We start from the raw sequence: 20,575 nt of genomic DNA on the forward strand, positions 1-20,575 counted from the left end.
TTGAGCTAGGTAAGTATGGATGTTGCTGCATTCTTTAAAGACTATCCTATTTAGGCAGATTGCTGTTATGCTTGCATTGTTTGCATATGTTTGCTTCTTTAATGATTCTATTTGAGGATAGGACTATTAAATTGCAGAGTACTTTAGTATGCAATGTTGAATAATAATTTTAGTGATTTGCTACAGTAGAGTGTGATAGGGTTTTGGCAATGGTTTATACTAACTTATCTCACGAGTCCTTGTTGAGTTTTGTGTGGATGAAGCTTTTGAGATTTAGGGAGACCTCGATATGAGAGGAATTAAGGAGATACAAAAGCTCAAGCTTGGGGATGCCCAAGGCACCCCAAGATAATATTTCAAGAAGTATCAAACGTCTAAGCTTGGGGATGCCCCGGTTGGCATCCCACCTTTCTTCTTCAACAACTATCAGTCAGTATCGGTTGATCCTAAGTTTTTGCTTCTTCACATGATGTTTGATATTCCTAGAATGTCATTTTATTTTGCTTTGCTTGCTGTTTAAATAAAATACCAAGATCTGAAATTATTAAATGTTAGAGAGTCTTCACATAGTTGCATAATTATTCGACAACTCATTGATCTTCACTTATATTTCTCGGAGTAGTTTGTCATTTGCTCTAGTGCTTCACTTATACCTTTTTAGAGCATGGTGGTAGTTTTATTTTTGAAGAAATAGATGAACTCTCATTCTTCACTTATATTATTTTGAGAATCTTAAATAGCATGGTAATTTCCTTAAAATCCTAATATGCTAGGTATACAAGATTAATAATAAAATTCTCTTATGCGTGTTTTGAATACTAAGAGAAGTTTGATGCTTGATGATTGTTTTGAGATATGGAGATGGTGATATTAGAGTCATACTAGTTGAGTAGTTGTGAATTTGAGAAATACTTGTGTTGAAGTTTGTGATTCCCGTAGCATGCACGTATGGTGAACCGTTATGTGATGAAGTCGGAGAATGATTTATTTATTGATTGTCCTCCTTATGAGTGGCGGTCGGGGACGAGCGATGGTCTTTTCCTACCAATCTATCCCCCTAGGATCATGTGCGTAATACTTTTCTTTCATAACTTGTAGATTTTTGCAAGAAGTATATGAGTTCTTTATGACTAATGTTGAGTCCATGGATTATACACACTCTCACCCTTCCACCTTTGCTAGCCTCTCTAATATCGCACCTTTCGCCGGTATCAGACACCCACCATATACCTTCCTCAAAACAGCCACCATACCTACCTATTATGGCATTTCCATAGCCATTCCGAGATATATTGCCATGCAACTTTCCACCATTCCGTTTATTATGACACGCTTCATCATTGTCATATTTCTTTGCATGATCATTTAGTTGACATTGTATTTTTGTGGCAAAGCCACCGTAAATAATTCTTTCATACATGTCAGTCATGCATAATTGCACATCCCGGTACACCGCCGGAGACATTCATATAGAGTCATATTTTGTTCTAAGTATCGAGTTGTAATTCTTGAGTTGTAAGAAAAATAAAAGTGTGATGATCATCATTATTAGAGCATTCTCCCAGTGAGGAAAGGATGATGGAGACTATGATTGCCCCACAAGTCGGGATGAGACTCCGGACGAAAATAAATAAATAAAAGAGGCCAAAGAAGCCCAAATAAAAAAAATAAAAGAGGCCATAAAAAAAGAGAAGGCCCAAATAAAAATAATAATGAAAAAATAATAATAAAATGAGAGAAAAAGAGAGAAGGGGCAATGCTACTATCCTTTTATCACACTTGTGCTTCAAAGTAGCACCATGATCTTCATGATAGAGAGTCTCCTATGTTGTCACTTTCATATACTAGTGGGAATCTTTCATTATAGAACTTGGCTTGTATATTCCAATGATGGGCTTCCTCAAAATGCCCTAGGTCTTCGTGAGCAACCAAGTTGGATGCACACTCACTAGTTTCTTTTGTTGAGCTTTCATATACTTATAGCTCTAGTGCATCCGTTGCATGGCAATCCCTACTCACTCACATTAATATCTATTAATGGGCATCTCCATAGCCTGCTGATACGCCTAGTTGATGTGAGACTATATATCTTCTCCCTTTTTGTCTTCTCCACAACCACCATTCTATTCCACCTATAGTGCTATGTCCATGGCTCACGCTCATGTATTGCGTGAAGATTGAAAAAGTTTGAGAACATCAAATGTATGAAACAATTGCTTGGCTTGTCATCGGGGTTGTGCATGATTTAAATATGTTGTGTGGTGAAGATGGAGCATAGCCAGACTATATGATTTTATAGGGATAACTTTCTTTGGCCATGTTATTTTGAGAAGACATAATTGCTTAGTTAGTATGCTTGAAGTATTATCATTTTTATGTCAATACAAACTTTTGTCTTGAATCTTATGGATCTGAATATTCATACCACAATTAATAAGAATTACATTGAAATTATGCCAACTAGCATTCCACATCAAAATTTATCTTTTTTATCATTTACCTACTCGAGGACGAGCAGGAATTAAGCTTGGGGATGCTTGATACGTCTCCAACGTATCTATAATTTTTGATTGCTCCATGCTATATTATCTACTGTTTTGGGCAATATTGGGCTTTATTATCCAATTTTATATTACTTTCAGGACTAACCTATTAACCGGAGGCCCAGCCCAGATTTGCTGTTTTTTTGCCTATTTCAGTGTTTTGAAGAAAAGGAATATCAGACGGAGTCGAAACGGAACGAAATCAACTAGAGAAGTTATTTTTGGAACGAAAGCCACCCGATGGACTTGGACCCCATGTCAAGGAAGGAACGAGGAAGCCACGAGGGTGGGGGGCGCGCCCACCCCCCTGGGGCGCGCCCCCTGCCTCGTGGGGCCCTCATGGCTCCGCTGATGTGCTTCTTCTGCCTATATAACTCCATATACCCTAAAACTTCCAGAATAGAGATTAGATCGAGAGTTCCGCCACCAGAAGTCTTCGTAGCCACCAAAAGTCAATCGGGACCCTGTTCCGGCACCCTGCCGGAGGGGGGATCCCTCACCGGTGGCCATCTTCATCATCCCGACGCTCTCCATGACGAGGAGGGAGTAGTTCTCCCTCGGGGCTGAGGGTATGTACCAGTAGCTATGTGTTTGATCTCTCTCTCTCTCTCATGTTCTTGAGATGATACGATCTTGATGTATCGCGAGCTTTGCTATTATAGTTGGATCCTATGTTTCTCCTCCCCCTCTTCTCTCTTGTAATGAATTGAGTTTCCCCTTTGAAGTAATCTTATCGGATTGAGTCTTTAAATATTTGAGAACACTTGATGTATGTCTTGGTGATCAACTTGCGGGTTTTGTAACATTGGGAACCTATGCATAGGGGTTGGCACACGTTCTCGTCATGATTCTCTGGTAGAAACTTTGGGGCACGCTTTGAGGTCCTTTGTGTTGGTTGAATAGATGAATCTGAGATTGTGTGATGCATATCGTATAATCATACCCACGGATACTTGAGGTGACATTGGAGTATCTAGGTGACATTAGGGTTTTGATTGATTTGTGTCTTAAGGTGTTATTCTAGTACGAACTCTAGGGCTGTTTGTGACACTTATAGGAATAGCCCAACGGATTGATTGGAAAGAATAACTTTGAGGTGGTTTCGTACCCTACCATAATCTCTTCGTTCGCTCTCCGCTATTAGTGACTTTGGAGTGACTCTTTGTTGCATGTTGAGGGATAGTTTTATGATCCAATTATGTTAGTATTTTTGAGGGAACTTACACTAGTGAAAGTATGAACCCTAGGCCTTATTTCCTATCATTGCAATACCATTTACGCTCACTTTTATCATTAGTTACCTTGCTGTTTTTATATTTTCAGACTACAAAAACCTATATCTACTATCCATATTGCACGTGTATCACCATCTCTTCGCCGAACTAGTGCACCTATACAATTTACCATTGTATTGGGTGTGTTGGGGACACAAGAGACTCTTTGTTATTTGGTTGCAGGGTTGGTTGAGAGAGACCATCTTCATCCTACGCCTCCTACGGATTGATAAACCTTAGGTCATCCACTTGAGGGAAATTTGCTACTGTCCTACAAACCTCTGCACTTGGAGGCCCAACAACGTCTAGAAGAAGAAGGTTGTGTAGTAGACATCACGCGTCGTTGTTCCGTTCCTCGCCGCCACCAGTCGAGGAAGACGCGTCGGTATTCCACTCCTCGCCGCGACGCGTCTAGGTGGACGCGTCGGCGTTCCCAATATCGCCAGCACGCGCACCGGAGGACGTGTCAGCTCCCTGCTATGTGGAGAACGCCGCACCGCCTGCCGAGCCCCCCCAGCCTTGAGGAGCTTTGGAAGGAAATGGATGTCGCCTTGTGGGAGGCTTTGCCTCCAGCAGAGCGCGCCAAAATAGAGGCGGAGAAGAAGGCCGAGGAAGAGAAGCGCACCGCGGAACAAGCCGCCTGGGAGGTCTATGTCGCGTCTGAGAGAGTCAGGCAATTGGGTCTTTGGCAGAAGGCTCGTGCGAGGGCCGTGAGGGTGGCGGAGGACGCCCGTGCCGACGCCCTGATTACAGTCAGGCCCAAGCGCCTCATCTACTCTTGGCGGTACGTGGACCGGGTGCACGCTTCCAGCGAGGAGGAGTACCTATTGGCACCGGATCACCACACCGGTGAGATCACGCTCGCCCGCCGGCAAGCCGCCAATCAGCACCTCGCGAGTTGCGAGGCTGAGGAAGAGGCGTTGTGTCGGCGCGCTGGGAAACAGCCGCGCACTAGGGCACTCGTGGCGCGCCGCAAGCGCTCCTGCGAGCGTCGTGGCTTTTAGGAGGAGTATAATTTTTGTTTCATAAGGCGATCTCATTAGTTTTGGGATGCAAATAATAAATCCCGAATGTTCAGGAATTTTTAGCGTCCTTAATTAAGTATGTAAAAGGGAAATTTTGGAAACCTTGTGTATTCGTACGCATTTTGCAAGTACGTGCATATAGCACAAACTTTGCTATATACTATCGCACTACATGTCTCTCTCGATATATGCTTGCAGACTGTGCTACTCCCTCCGTCCAGGTCAATAAGTCATCTTTGGTTGTGCACCATGACCAAGAAGGAGGGAAGACTTATACACCTAGACAGAGGGAGTACTACTATTACTTAGTACGTGCAAATGCACGTTTTAACATTACGATGCGGTTTTTGTAAAAGTAGAAAAACAGCACTAGTCAAGCTTGTGAAACGATTCAATGCAAAACAAATGCAAAATTGCTCATTTGATTGTTTACTTTTAGCTTCCCTCTCTATGGTTATTTCTCTATCGTACTTTGTATGGAGTATATCACTGGTTGGAAAGGCAAATTCCCAAACCGCTTCCTACACCCTGTATCGAATTTTTTGCCTAACAAGTTGTGCCGTGCAATTGGAATTCCAACTTGAGTACTACTACTAGTAGGAGTACCAGGGGCCAGTTCTTTTAGGCTTCTAGATTAGTAATCCCATAACTACTACCTCCGTCCTGGTTTATTGGTCCCCATTGTAATCTGTGTCCAATTTTGATCATAAATTTAACTAATGAAATGTTAGTGCATGTCACATGCACTACTCCATCCGTCTAGGTGAGTAAGTCATCTTAGGCTATGCACCGTGACCAAGGAGGAGGAGAAAATGAGAAACGTTAATGTTTATTTGCTAATTAATAGTATTGCATGCAATGAACTAACCACTGCATGTCGTGTTTGATATGTCAAGTCATTAAAAGCATGCACACTCTTTATCTCTTATTGGTTGATATGTCAAGAAACAAGAAACGAGGTAGAAGTTAATGCACCGCGCCTAAGTGTTTTGGGATTATTTGGTTTTCGTAAGATGACTTACACACCTAGACGGAGGGATTACAATGGTGAGGAATAAACCAGTTAAATCTTTGGTCAAAATTTAGCACAAATTACAATGGTGAGGAATGAACCAGGATGGAGTAGTAGTTTAGAAGCCCAAATAAATGAGTGAGGCGCCTTATTGTTACTCTCCACTGTGACTAGTCTTGTGGGAAAAGCTGGGGAAGCTGCCAAAAGAACTAGCCCTAGGAGTAGTAGCTAGGGATCAAGTGTGCGAGATGAACCAGAGAAAGTAAATGCAGAGAGATGAAATGCAAAAAAGACGGAGGGATGTGATGGTTGCTTGTCCGTTTATTTTACCAGGCCACTTATTACTGGGAGTGGTTGGGTTTTGTGATATGACGGCTTTACTGCCGCGCCACGAGCGGGGTGAGAGGTGAGACTCCCGTGCAGCGCCGCCCTCTACACTTGTACTACATCGGTCGTGGTTTATTAGTCCCCCATTGAATTTGACTGAAGATTTAACTGACAAAATGTTAGTGCATGTCAACCAAAACTATATCGTTGGATTCGTATTTGAACATAGTTTTGAATGATATAATTTTAGGTGACATGCATCAGCATTTGTCGTACTATATATAATGCTAGTTCAATTTTTGGTCGTACTAATCTATAGTAGTAAGGTGCCCGTGCGTTGCACCGAAGAGTGAAATGCATTGATCGGGGAGTTGTTTATTTTGACAAAGGATGTGGGGGTCATCTCATGTGTAACGGGTATCGATAGGTTTCTTCAGATATTATTTCATCTCTAGAGCTCACAAACATCCGCGTGAAATAGATAAAAAGGTATCTTTTGCAAACAAAAGCGTTCAACTGTTCAACCTGCATCCAAAACTTGTGAAGAAATAACACTTATTGTGCTTTGCAAGAAATGATCTTTAAGAATTAGTTTTTGCGTATCGATTGTTATACATGTTGGCTACATATGACATGGCACTTTCTTATTGTCAACAGTTGGTATACTATTAAGTAATATTAACCATGCCCTTATACACCTAGACGGAGGGATTAAATCAGGATGACTTGCAAGCGGGCAGAGGAGATGTAAGAAATGGTTCATCGTAAGTCTTTCACCAGTACTGTAGTAAAAATTCATACATGGAAGATTCTAGACTAAACCATAAACGGATACACTTTTATTCATGCGTGATACTCCAATAGAGCAAGATCCTGCATGGAAGTCTCCACATGCTTAGACAGTGGATTACATTGAGCGAAGACTAATGATAAACATTTAACTTGATAGTGCGTATGTCCAGGTGAACCTCCTTGGAGTCCCCGTGCACCGCATCGGCGGGTAAAGGATGCCATGGGTTTTCCAAGTCCACATTGGTGGGATAGTCCTAGCTCCCCAGAGTCCAAGTCCGTTCGATGAGGCCGGTGTCGTCGCCCACGTGACTCGGAGGGGTAGTAACACTGACCACGCACCCGTACATCGGCCTCGTGTCAGTATCAGTGTCAGTGGCGTCGCCCCCGACGCACATTACAGAGACGGGGCGGCGGCCTGCGCGGGCCTCGCCGGTGCCCACGATCAAGAGGAAGACACTGCTGTCCTCCTCCGAGACTAGCAGGCGGCAGTGATCCTCCAGCAACTCCGGCATGGTGAACGGGTAGCACTTCTCGTACTTGATGTTCTCCGCCAAGGGCCAACAGTGACCGCTGCACGCATCCGTGAGGTGATGCACCATGTCTGCCGGCGAGCCACAAAACGGCATCGGGCACTCATATCAGTGGACGAAGGGCTCCTTGGAGGCATCGACCAGGCCGTCCATGAAACGGGAGTGGCTGTAGGGGACGTTGCGCTAGTTGAATATATGAGCAAGTTACTACGAGATTTAATCCGAATAAGCACAAAATAAATCATGAATTCTACCACGATGTCGAATGGGAAGGACATTAACACATACGGTGCAACGGGAGCAGCACCGTTGGTGTTGAGGTTGTCGCCCATGTCCAAACACCACGTAGACACGGTCTTTGAGCACGGTTGGTAGTCGTTCCACGCTCGAGCATTGAAGTTTGTAACTATTTTAGATTAGAATATACTACTCCTCCGGTGCTAGTAGTAGAGCAGAGTCCTACTCTACTACTCTACTCAAGCAAGTTAGGGCATAGCACTGTAGGGAGTACCAGTACTGTGATCACTCAAGCAAGTTGTCTGGCATCGACATGACCCTACGCTGCTGGTATGTGTCTCATATTATGGATTGTGATGATAACTGGATAGTATGGCTCTGGGATTTCTTTCTCGCAGGGAGTCGAGAAAGGATCTCTGGTCGAGGTTGATAACACTTCTACTACTTTACTTTATGCTACTCTACTCCCTCCTGTTGCTGCAAGATGGTGGGTTCCAGAAGATGCTAGTCTTCGATAGGCTAGGTTTTCCCCTTCCCTTCTGGCATTCTGCAGTTTAGTCCACAGATACAACCCATTCCTTTGATACAGATGCATACTTAGTTTAGTTCTGATGTAAGTCTTGCGAGTATTTTGGATGAGTACTCACGGTTTCCTTGCTACCTCTTTTCCCCCCCACCCGATTGTTGCGACCAGATGATGGATCCCAGGAGCCAGATGACGCCACTGATGACTACTACTACCCGGAGGATGCCTACTCCTACGTGAAGACCGCAAACGACTAGGAGTAGTTAGGAGGCTCCCAGGCAGGAGGCCTTGCCTTTTCGACCGTTGTTGTTTTTGTGCTAGCCTTCTTAAGACAAACTTGTCTAACTTATGTCTGTACTCCGATATTGTTGCTTCCGCTGACTCTTGTGTATTCGAGCTTATGTATTCGAGCCCTCGAGGCCCCTGGCTTGTAATATAAAGCTTGTATTATTTTAATTTGTTTCTAGAGTTGTGTTGTGATATCTTCCAGTGAGTCCTTGATCTTGATCGTACACATTTGCGTGTATGATTAGTGTACGGTCAAATCGGGGGCATCACAAGTTGGTATCAGAGCCGACTACCTGTAGGTAGCCCCCTTTCCAACTCCTTGGCCGAAGTTGAGTCTAGTCACTGAAAAACTTTTTAATAACATGGTTGTGTGTCTTACGGGCCCACGTCGCCATTGGCTGGTATTAGGATCTTTTATTCCTCATCTATACTCTGGGATTCTGATCTCTCATCTATTCGGGTTAAACATTTTACGGACTTTGACATTAGGTTCTCGTACCCACTTCCTCCCGGAGAGCCACAACATTACCGGTGATTGCTTACTGCACCAGAAGATTATGAAGATACTCTCCGATGTTTCCCCGAAAGCCTTGTGCCCCAGCCTTTGCAATTCCCTACCACCGATATATTCTTATGAATAACTTCACACAGTTGCCATTCATACATCCATTCCTAGTTACTCTTGTTATTACAAGATGCCTTGAAATACTCAGCTCACTGCCTTGCAGTTCATACCGCTTGAAATCACTTACGGATGATTCCTCACACTTACCGAGAATTCGTTTATCCCCAGTTGTTCATGCGTTTCACCAATGTCTTCGAAACACTATTCAATCTTCCAAAAATCCTCAGCAACCTATTGCTCTAGAAAGATTTACCTACTTGCATTATGGTTAATTCCATATGTATAGCAATATTCATTACAAATCTTTTGTAGTTGTCATTCTGAGCCTTTGATTCAACATGTGTGCAATTACTCGCAGTCTTCAATTGATCCTTAGAAATTTTACTTTTGGCTCAGATGATATTTTAAACAGGAGCTGGTTCTCGGCAAATCAAACCTTGGTCGATTTTCATTCTAATTCTATTCAAGTTGCCCATCATTTGATCAGAGCGTCTGCTTCTGATCCTTCATTTTGGAAATCATAATTCCTTTGTTAATTAAACTTTGAGTTAGTCAGATGTTTCTATAATCTCATCTCCTTGCATTCTTTCTTCATCTGATTGATTACCGATACTCACTTCAACACTGTCGTGAATCGCCAGATCCATTGTTGGGTTGTTATTTGACAGTGTCCTTCACATCCAAAAATCTTGTGAATTTTTCCTTGATACATAATACCTTCAGTAAATTGTATCACCTGCTTTGACTTCGATACTCTGCTTTCGAACTCGTATCTCTTGCTTGGTTGATGGTTGTATAGATTCGTAAAATGCCCCGATGGGTTGAACTTATGCCTTCCATAATCCTTGTGAAGCCGAGAGTTCTCACGGGCCATACTCTATTGGTGTTACGCCGAATAAAAATTTCTACACTACAAATTCGTCAAAAGCGAGAAGTAAATGAGAGGTTATGCATTGAAGAAGTGGGAGTCGACCTTGAACTTTGTGTTCATGCCCATAGGCACGATGTAGATCTTATCATGGAAGCTTCTCTTATAATCAAATGTTCCCTTGGTATAAACTCATCTTGCATCTTTAAATTGATTCTTTGCAATCGTGGTTCCGACCATATTTTCTCCTTGATTCCATTTCCCGGACAAGTTAAAATACTTGTCTTCTGCAGATCATTTCATCTGTCCAACCTCTATTTTGATCTACCTTGAGTATTGCCCCCTGTTATCTCAAGGATATTGTGTCATTGCACTACCTCTTGTGTATTCTCATTGGAGTGATACTCCCATCACATCATTCCTATCCTGATCGGCTATATCATTATCAAGCAAATTTTTAACTGTGCTACGTGGTCCTTATGCCCGGAGCAACTTTCAACGATGAGCTAAGCTTATGTCGATCTTCCTCATCTTATCATTTTACCTCGAACAACAAGCTTGACTTTGAGCTTGTGTCGAATCCGTGGTTCCCATAGCCTTTCACTTCATCCTTCCTTTTCTACTCAATGGCATTTTCATAGAGTCTCTCGACAAAATCTGTCATGATCACCGTCAAACACTTTGGCTTCTTCAGAGATGTCAATTCAATTCATGGCTAGAAATACCATCCCTGTCCCTCGATCATTTGTGATATCATCGATGACATCTTGACTTTCTGCCACACCAGACCTTGTTGTCCTTGGTTATTCCTTATGTTCTGAGATATCTTGGAATTGTTTCTCTATATCTCTTGGGATCTTCGAACCCAATCTTTACTTGACACCATATCATTGCCGCATCGAAGCATGACTATGGTATTTCGAATATCAACAAGAACATCGGAAGCATAATACAAAATGTTTCTCGTTTAATTACCCTCACACCGTTGTATGGGTAATATCATGATTCTTCCCTCTTCCCATTATCTAAATGCTTTTGAACTTGCTGTCCTATCATGTATATCCTGCTGCGCTTTCCTTGGGAAGGACATACTCCCAACTCTTATGTGTAAACACATCTTCCTTTCCTTTGGGTTGTTTGATTCGATAATCATATTTTTCCTTTCCATTGGTTTGCTTAACCCTTCTTGTGATCTATATGATATAAGAAGTAATAATTCCCTGCTTATGTAAACACCTCGGTGTACAACTCTATCAGTAAGACCATGTTACTATTGTTGATGACATTCCCGCAACCCCCGATGGACGAGAACTTTGCCTATTGGTCCTCCTCGTTCAGCGAGCAGGAAAATGGTTCTCTTCGTCCCTCGCCCTTGGTACAAATGTTGTTGGCAACATAACTGACAGTCTATGCTCTGACATGCCTTGCTATCAGCGCCCTTCCTACTTTTAACCCACATGATGGGCCCATAACCTGCAGTTCCACATGATCGAAACCTGACTCTCCTGTACACCTCTATTTCTCAAGTTATTTCTCATGCTTGGCTTCGTATGAAATTCACGAGCCACCTTCCTAGTGATCTATTCTGGTATCAGACGCAATACTTATTCCCATTGCTCTGGACCCCTTCCGCCCACTAATTCAGGCAATGAGCGATTGCCTACCCAGTTGAAGCTTCTTATTGCACCTTCTTACCATGCCCTCGAGGACTTTCTTGAATTTCAACTAGAGAGATGCCTCTATGCCACGCTCGATGAGATAGCCCCCAGGTACCTATCTTGTGTTGAGTTCCGTCCGTCCCGAGTCTTTCCCCCTTACTCCACCCCTTAAATCTCGGGACGAGATTTCTTGTAGTGGAGGAGATTTGTAACACCCGAGAATCATGCTATAGTGATCTCCCCTTTAATGATTCCATGTCATCATGTTTTGCAAACTAAATTGCCACTTGAGAAAAATCAAATCCAAATTCCTTTTGAAATACAAGTCAAATTCTTAATTCTTTCATCTGTCAAACAAAAATGTTCATTGGGTTGCAAATATTCACAAGATAATTATCCTGTGGCAACCAACATCATTTGGCTCTCCCTTTAATCCCTAGGCCAATATATAGTGGTCCAACTGCAACACACGTAACCTTTTCAAAATAAAGAAATGTTTATGAGTTTCCAAATGACTCAAATTTTATGTGCAACTCCAAAATATTGCGCTTGACTTTTGTACCAGATTTCGAGCTTAACCAAATTCTTTTGCTATAACAACTAAATAGAAAACAGTGATAGAAATGTAAAGAAAGAGAAAAGAGAAAGAGGAAGAGGAGGACCTAATCTAATGGCGCTATGGCCCATCTAGCAAAAGGGAAGGCCCAGCCCACCTCCCTTGAGTCATCTCCCTCCTCTGTACAGGAGGCAGGGGTCGTGGCAGGCATCCCCCGGCAATGGCCGTGCCTTGCCACGCGTCGTCCATCCGCCGGCTCCTCCCCCTACATCTACCCCGACACGCCTCCCAGGAAACCCTAGCTCTCATCCCCTCCTTCTTGCGCCGTTCTCTCGCGGACAACACACACACGCACTGCCGACGCCATGGTCGATCTCGTCCTCCTGGCCACCATGCTCCCCGACGCTTGGGAGGATGACCAGGAGCTTCACCGCCGTCATCTGCTTCGTCTACGTACGGCGTATCGAGCGGGGCGTCCTCGTAAGCTCGTCACAACCGTCTTCTTCCCCGCCACGGTCAACGACCGCCGTCGTCGCTCCGGCCGCACCAGAGCCTCCCCGAGCTCTGTCAAGTCCGGTCGTCCTCTGCGCTCCTAAGCCGCCGAAGGCCATCGTGTGCCCCGCGGTGAGCCCCGTCACTCCCTATTTATCCTCTTCCCTCGTCCCAAACGCCGTAGACCGTCACGCCCGAAGCCACCGGCGCTAGTCCCCGCCCCTCTGGTCGAGACCTCGCGCACCCGCCAGCCCGGGCCATGCCCTGCTCGACCCTGCGCGCCCGCCCGTCCTTCTGCTGCCGCTCGTGCCTGCCCCCTACGCCATGCGCGCAGGCCGAGCTGCGCCACAGTCGCCCGCGCATGTCCACGCCGCCGCAGCGCTCTGCTCGCCTTCTGCAGCCACGCGTGCCCGCTGCCGCCCTCGTCCTGCTCATGCCCGACGCTCCTTGGCCGCGGCCAGCCCACCCCGCGCACGTGTGGCCGTGCCTGTGCTAGCCGCGCCCGCGCCCGCCTTCCCCTGTGCCCGTACGCCGGCTCGCTCACTGCTGCTACTTCCTGTGTGGCCGCCGTCGCTGCCGCTGACGCACCCGCAGGCGCCGGGCCGCGTCCGCTGCCACTCCCTTGCGCGCCCCTGGCCGTCCCTACCCGCGCCCTCGCTTGCCCCTACCTTCCGCCGGCTGCTGCTATTGCAGATGGCCATGGCCATGGCCATGTCCATGGCCGTGAGCTGTGTGTGGTGTATGATGTGTGTGTGTGTGCTCTGTGTGTGCGTGTGGTGTGTGCGGTGTGTGCGTGGCTCCGGCCTCGCCCGCCTTCGGCCAGCCTCGCCGCGCCTGCGCCACGCCATTGCGCTGCCCCTGCTTCCCCATTGCCGATGCTGCTCGCTGCCTACTGTCGCTGCTCTACCTGTACTCCTGCAGCTACAGTAACTGAACGCTAGCTAGCTTTTCTAATTCTACGATGGTTAACCCTCTAGATAGCCCTTAAACTCCGGCAAACAATTGTTAACATGAGTAAAAATAATATGTGAAGGAGGTACACTTGACAAACTTCAATATACCCCACTGGACCAAATCCATTTGATGCGCGGATTAAATCCTATGAAATTCACAAAATGGTAAGTTTTGTTAGCTGGAAAACTGAAAAACAGCTTTATAATAATAGCTACTTTAGAGCTGTTGATGATCAAGCAAATGAACTCTAATATGGAGGAAGGTGTTACTAACATGTAGATCTCAGAAAAATGCTCATAATTGATGTAAGACACAAGATCATAGGATGTACAGAACAACAGTTATAGCCTCCGAAAAACAGCTAAGTAATGTTCAAAAACCGAACAGTCCTCAGACTTGGCCAATTTTCAGGAATTCCATAATTTTTGGTTAAACTTCGGAAAATCATAGAAAATAAACCGTAACTCGGATGAAAAAGTTTTATACATGAAAGTTTCTCAGAACGACGAGACGAATCCGAATACGCGGTCCGTTCGTCCGCGAAACGCACCTAGCATAGCAAACACGCAACCTTCCCCCTCCCATTCCTTTGTCCGAAAATGCCTAACTCCGGAAAAACTTTCCCGGATGTTATCCCCCTTCGCCAGTATCGTGTAGCACCGCGTTAGAATACCCCTAGTACCGCTTGTTGTCTTGTCATGCATCTGTTTGCTTTGTATTTACTGTTTCTTCCCCCTCTTCTCTCCGGTAGACTCCGAGACTGATGTTGCCCCTGTGATCGACTACGTCGACGACGACACTTCTTCTTTTTCAGCAGAGCTACCAGGCATGCAAACCCCCCCTTGAGCATTTCGATATCGCCCATTTCTTTCCATCTCATGCTTGCATTAGAACTGCTACTGCTTTCTGTATGATCCTACTCTGATGCATAGCCTGTTGTTGTTACCTGCTTTCATACCTTACCTGCTTGTCCTAAACTGCTTAGTATAGGTTGGTTAGTGATCCATTAGTGACCCCCACCTTGTCCCAGTTGCCTCACTTTATGTTCGATGACTCGATCAACATGATCGACGTCCAGGCCCCGACACCGCACATCCCCCCCTAGTTAAATGACTCTGCAGAGTTACCATCGAGTGCCGAGGGTGGAACCTCATACATCACTCCTGATGAGACCACTGTAGTGTAGCTAATCGGTCGTGGTCATCGAGGGTGATTTCCTCCTTAACCACTTCCGATACGGCTCTGTCTTGCAACCCCTCATGTGTGAACCTCGAGGGTGGATCCTCTTACGTTCACCTTGATGATAACATTGAGTGGAATTCACCGGGGGTGATTCCTCGGGTTTTCCCCTTGGTGTTAGACACACAGTTACTATGGTTACTATGACTTTACACTGAACCATGTTACTAAAGACGGGTTGACCTGCAAGGTACCCGCGCGAGCTTAGTAGCGAGTGATGTGGAGTCGGGTTGACCTGGAAGGTGCCCGCGAGATAACTACAAGGCGTGGCCGGGCATTCTTAGCCCTTGCCGCAAGTACTTGAGATGGGGCAACAGGGTCACATCTTTCGTGAGTCTCTGCTTGTTACCGCGTGCTTCTAATCCACTACGATTTGGATATTTGATCCGAGGGGCCTCTGGCCTGATAGCACTAACCATCACGTGGGCATAGTATGGGCGTTCTGCGTCGTATGCATCAGCCGAAGCTTAATAGACGTCAGCGACTGAGCGGCGTGCTCTGGGTTGGACTGGTAAGCACCTACCTTGTTGAAGGAGGTAGCTAGGTCTGCTCACCGGCCGCGTACGCAACGTGCAGGAGTTCCTCGGAGATGGCCCATAAGCCCTGGGGGTATAGGTTTAGTCCGGCGTGCTGACCTCTTTATTAAGCCTAGGTCGGGTTGCGGCGTATTGTTTGGCCGAGGCCGGGCAAGACCCAGGAAAGTGTGTTCGGCCGGAGTTAATCGAGCATGGTGGGTAAGTTGGTGCACCCCTGTAGAGAAGAAAACATCTATCGATAGCCTGTCCTACGGTAACAGACACTTGGAGTTGTATCCCGATCGATAGAACTAGAACTGGATACTTGTGATGAGAATTGGATGGTGATGAGAATTGGATTGTGATGATAACTGGATAGTATGGCTCTGGGATTGCTTTCTCACAGGGAGTCGAGAAAGGATCTCTGGCCGAGGTTGATAACACTTCTACTACTTTACTTGATGCTACTCTACTCCCTCCTGTTGCTGCAAGATGGTGGGTTCCAGAAGATGCTAGTCTTCGATAGGCTAGGCTTTCCCCTTCCCTTCTGGCATTCTGCAGTTTAGTCCACAGATACAACCCATTCCTTTGATACAGATGCATACTTAGTTTAGTTCTGATGTAAGTCTTGCGAGTATTTTGGATGAGTACTCATGGTTGCCTTGCTACCTCTTTTCCCCCTACCCGATTGTTGCGACCAGATGACGGATCCCAGGAGCCAGACGACGCCACTAATGACTACTACTGCCCGGAGGATGCCTACTCCTACGTGAAGACCACAGACGACTAGGAGTAGTTAGGAGGCTCCCAGGCAGGAGGCCTTGCCTTTTCGATCGTTGTTGTTTTTGTGCTAGCCTTCTTAAGGAAAACTTGTCTAACTTATGTTTGTACTCAGATATTGTTGCTTCCGCTGACTCTTGTGTATTCGAGCTTATGTATTCGAGCCCTCGAGGCCCCTGGCTTGTAATATAAAGCTTGTATTATTTTAATTTGTGTCTAGAGTTGTGTTGTGATATATTCCCGTGAGTCCTTGATCTTGATCGTACACATTTGCGTGTATGATTAGTGTACGGTCAAATCGGGGGCATCACAAAATCTTTCAAGACAAGGAGGGATTCATTCCGGCCTGGCGAGTATGGTTAATGTCTGTTAAAAGTAATATCAAAAGGGGTTGAAAGTTCCAAAAATTTTATAGCAAATGGGATATAAGTTTCTTTTTTTTTGTTTTTGTTCTTCACTGATATCTTATACATATTTCATTGGATTTAACATGACATAGTACTAATTTATTTTTAAATTTGTTTTAGTATAGCTATTATTTTTGGATCAAGAATATTTCGTTCCCCGGCAAAAATTTGCGATTTTTTTCAAAATTTCCCACATATTTAGTTAATTTTTTGACCCTGGTACTAACCAGAAAATGGCCAGCAATTCTAAAAATGGAAAACGGGCTGCAATAAATTCCATATGAATTAGGAAATGAGTAAAAATTATAAAAATAATAGCAAATGGGCTGTACACGCCACATATTTCGAGACTGACTTGTTTACGCAAGGCTTTGTCAGTGAACACACGATTCTAGCAGCAGTGAGTGTTGGATGTCCATCCAACGGCCGACGTGCTTCTTCAATCTCTGATCTTCCTGCTCCAGCCGCCTAAACTAGCGCCAACGGGACTGCCTGCTCCCTCCTCTTGTGGCCCGCTGTGATGCCGCGCAGGCTTCCCCGGCCCACCCTACTCCCTCCGTTGGCCTGGCTGCACGCAATCAACTGCCTCCTTATTATGCGAAAAGATGATTCCTCCCACTGACATCTGGGGCGCACCGGTTGGGAGGCTGACCTGTGGGCCTACTAAGTTGACGCGTATGTAGGGCTTGTCAACTTAGTCAACAAACAATTCTAGCAGCAGTAACCGTTGGATTTGAATCGAACGGTCCTGTTGCTTCTTCAATCGCTGTTGTTCTTGCACCAGCCGCCCAAACTAGTGCCGGGGAGACCGCCTGCTCCTGCCTCCAGTGGCCGGCTGTGCTGCCGTTGAGGCCTCATCGCCCCTACTACTCCCACCGCTAGCCAGGCCCTGCGGCGACGGTAGCCTCACACCGCAGCCGAACCAGTGAACCCTCATACTCCTCTCCGCGTGGGCATCCACTGCCGCATCTTCCCTGGCTCCGTGTTGTCCCCTTCCTAGGCCTCACAGTCGTCCACCGCCTTGGTTCCCTCGGCGCGGCGTGGTCAACGTGGTCAACGGCATTCCATCTGAAGAGTACTGTACGTGGAGAGGCTGACAACTGGGTCCACGGCCACAGCCCAGTTTTTTTGTGATTTGCCAAGTAAGTCGCTTTGTCAGGCCTGTTGGGCTGCAAATCTTTCAAGACGAGGAGAGCTTTCATTTGGCTGGCCGAGAAAATGGCCCATCAGTAATGAGAAATGGGATGTACATTTTTAAAACACATCAAACCAGCAATTAGTTTCAAATATCTTTTTTTTTCATTTCGAGATTTTAAATTACATTAATTTTTATACATGGAGAATTTGTTGGATTTTATATTGATATACATTTATTTTTAAAATCAGTTTGAATGTGAGTCAAAATTTCAGGATTAAAAACAGTTCGGACCGCACCGAAATATGCAAAATTTCGTATAATTTTGTAACCGTGGCCAGAATATGGGCTATAATGCTAACAAAAAAAATATGGGCTCCAAAAAAAACATAATAATTAGTAAATGGGCTGTAAATTATTAGAAATAATGGCAGATGGGCTGTATGCTGTTTTCCACAGATTTGAGGCTTTCCTCAAAAAAGGTTGACGCACAAGCAGTGACTGTTGGATGGCCATCCAACGGCCGTCGTGTTTCTTTATTCTTTGCTCTTGCTGCTCCAGCCACTCAAAGAAGCGCCGGCGGGACTGCCTGCTCCCTCCTCCCCGCGGTCGGCTCTGCTGCCGTGCAGGCCTCACCGCCCCACCGTACTCCCATCGCTGGCCTAGCCATCCCTCTACTCACCCACACCTTCTATTATCCTCCGGCAACGGCAGACGAACCAGTAAACCCTCGTACAGTCGTACTCCCCCCCCCACGTGGGAAACAACTGTTGAGTCTTCCCTGCCTCTAAGTCGTTCCCTTCCTAGGCCTCGCCGTCGTCCACCGCCTTGGTGCTCTCGGCGCGGCCTGGTCAACGTTGTCAACGACCGACATTACATGGAGAGGCCGACAGCTAGGTCCATGGCCGCACGCAAGGAAATGCCTCCTTATTACGCGCAAAATAATGATTCCTCCACCTGACATCAGGGACCCACCGAAAGGGCCTCTGTATTTTGCGAAAAAAACGTTACCGCTGCTGACAGCTCGTACCCACCAGCTATATCTTCGCACGCAAGGAAGTGCCTCCTTATTACGCACAAAAAAAATGAATAGTCCCCCTGTTAGCTGGGACCCAGTATAGTGGCAGGCTGACTTGTGGGCCTACTAAGTTGACGGGGACGGAGGTCTTTGTCAACTTAGTCAATATGCACGATTCTAGCTCCAGTGACTGTACGATGTCCATCCAACGGCCGTAGTGCTTCTTCAACCGCTGGTCTTCTTGCTCCAGCTGCCTAAACCAGCACCGGTCGTGCCTCGTGCTCCTACCTCCCGTGGCCGGCTGTGATGCAGCGGAGGCCTCACCGCCCCCTACTACTCCCACCGTTGGCCAAGTCATCCCTCTACTCACCCACACCCCCTGTTATTCTGCGGCGACGATAGCCTCACACCGCAGCGAACTAGTGAACCCTCGGACTCCTCAACGCGTTGGCATCCACTGTCGCGTCTTCCCCGGCTCCATGTCGTCCCCTTCCTAGGCCTCGCCGTCGTCCACCGCCCTGGTGCTCTCGGTGTGGCATGGTCAACATGGTCAAGGAACGGCTTCCATCGGACGTGGACCGTATGTGGAGAGGCTGACAGCTGGGTCCACGGCCGCAGCAAGGAAGTGCCTCCTTATTACGTGCAAAATAATTATTCCTCCACCTGATAGGGGGGACCCACCGGACGGGCCACCGTATTTCGCGAAAAAAACGTTTCCCCCTGACTGCTGGGATGCACCAGCTACATCTTCGCACGCAAGGAAGTGCCTGACAGTCGGGACCCACCTGGTCGAAGAGTACGTAGCGTTGTCATTCTGGTCGCGAACATGTACGTACATATATACTGGTGGATGTAGAGGCACGCACGTGTTGTAGTAGAGGCGCGCACGTAGCATGTACACGTACGTACAGCGGCCAGGGTGCAAGAAAGAAAATACGGCCATGTATGTGTACATACGGGCGGGGTCTCGAACGCCTACTCGCGCATATGTACAGCCAGGGCTCGTATACATGGCTGGGTCGGAACAGAGAAACTGCATCGTCGTCGTGTTCATGGGGAGGCAATGAAATGCGTCGTGTTCAAGGGGAGGCAACGGAATGCGTCGTGCTCATGGGGAGGCAACGGAATGCGTCGTGTTCATTGGGAGGCAACGGAACACATGGGAGCCAACCGGCTAGGTCAGAACGGAATGCATGGTCGTGTTCATTGGGAGGGCTTGGACGGAACAGGCGATGGAAACGAGGCCTGGCGTACCGCAAAATGGAGGAAACGAACCTCCTACGGTCGAAACGGGGTCCTATTGATCGGGAGGGGTGTGGCGTACCACAAAACGGACGAAGGGGACCTCCTACGGTCGAAACGGGGGTCCTGTTGATCGGGAAGGGGTGTGGCGTACCGCAAAACGGATGAAACGGACCTCCTGCGGTCGAAACGGGGGTCCTGTTCATCGGGAGGGGTGTGGCGTACCGCAAAACGGGACTCCACGGGATACTGTTCATCTCCACCGTCGACCTCCTCCAGCCTCCACGGGATACCGTCGACCTCCTCCAGCCTCCACGGGCTACCGTCGACCTCCTCCAGCCTCCACGGGCTCCTGTTCATCCAACCTCCACCGCGCGCTACTCCATCGGCTACTGTTCAACCACCCCTCCACCATCTACTGTTCATCCTGCCCTCCACACCACGAGGTCCTGTTCAACCACCCCTCCACGGGCACCCCTCCATCGTCTACTGTTCATCCAGCCCTCCACACCACGGGGTCCTGTTCATCCAG

The sequence above is a fragment of the Triticum dicoccoides genome, chromosome 3A (assembly GCF_002162155.2).
Source record: "Triticum dicoccoides isolate Atlit2015 ecotype Zavitan chromosome 3A, WEW_v2.0, whole genome shotgun sequence".
Taxonomy (NCBI): Eukaryota; Viridiplantae; Streptophyta; class Magnoliopsida; order Poales; family Poaceae; genus Triticum; species Triticum dicoccoides.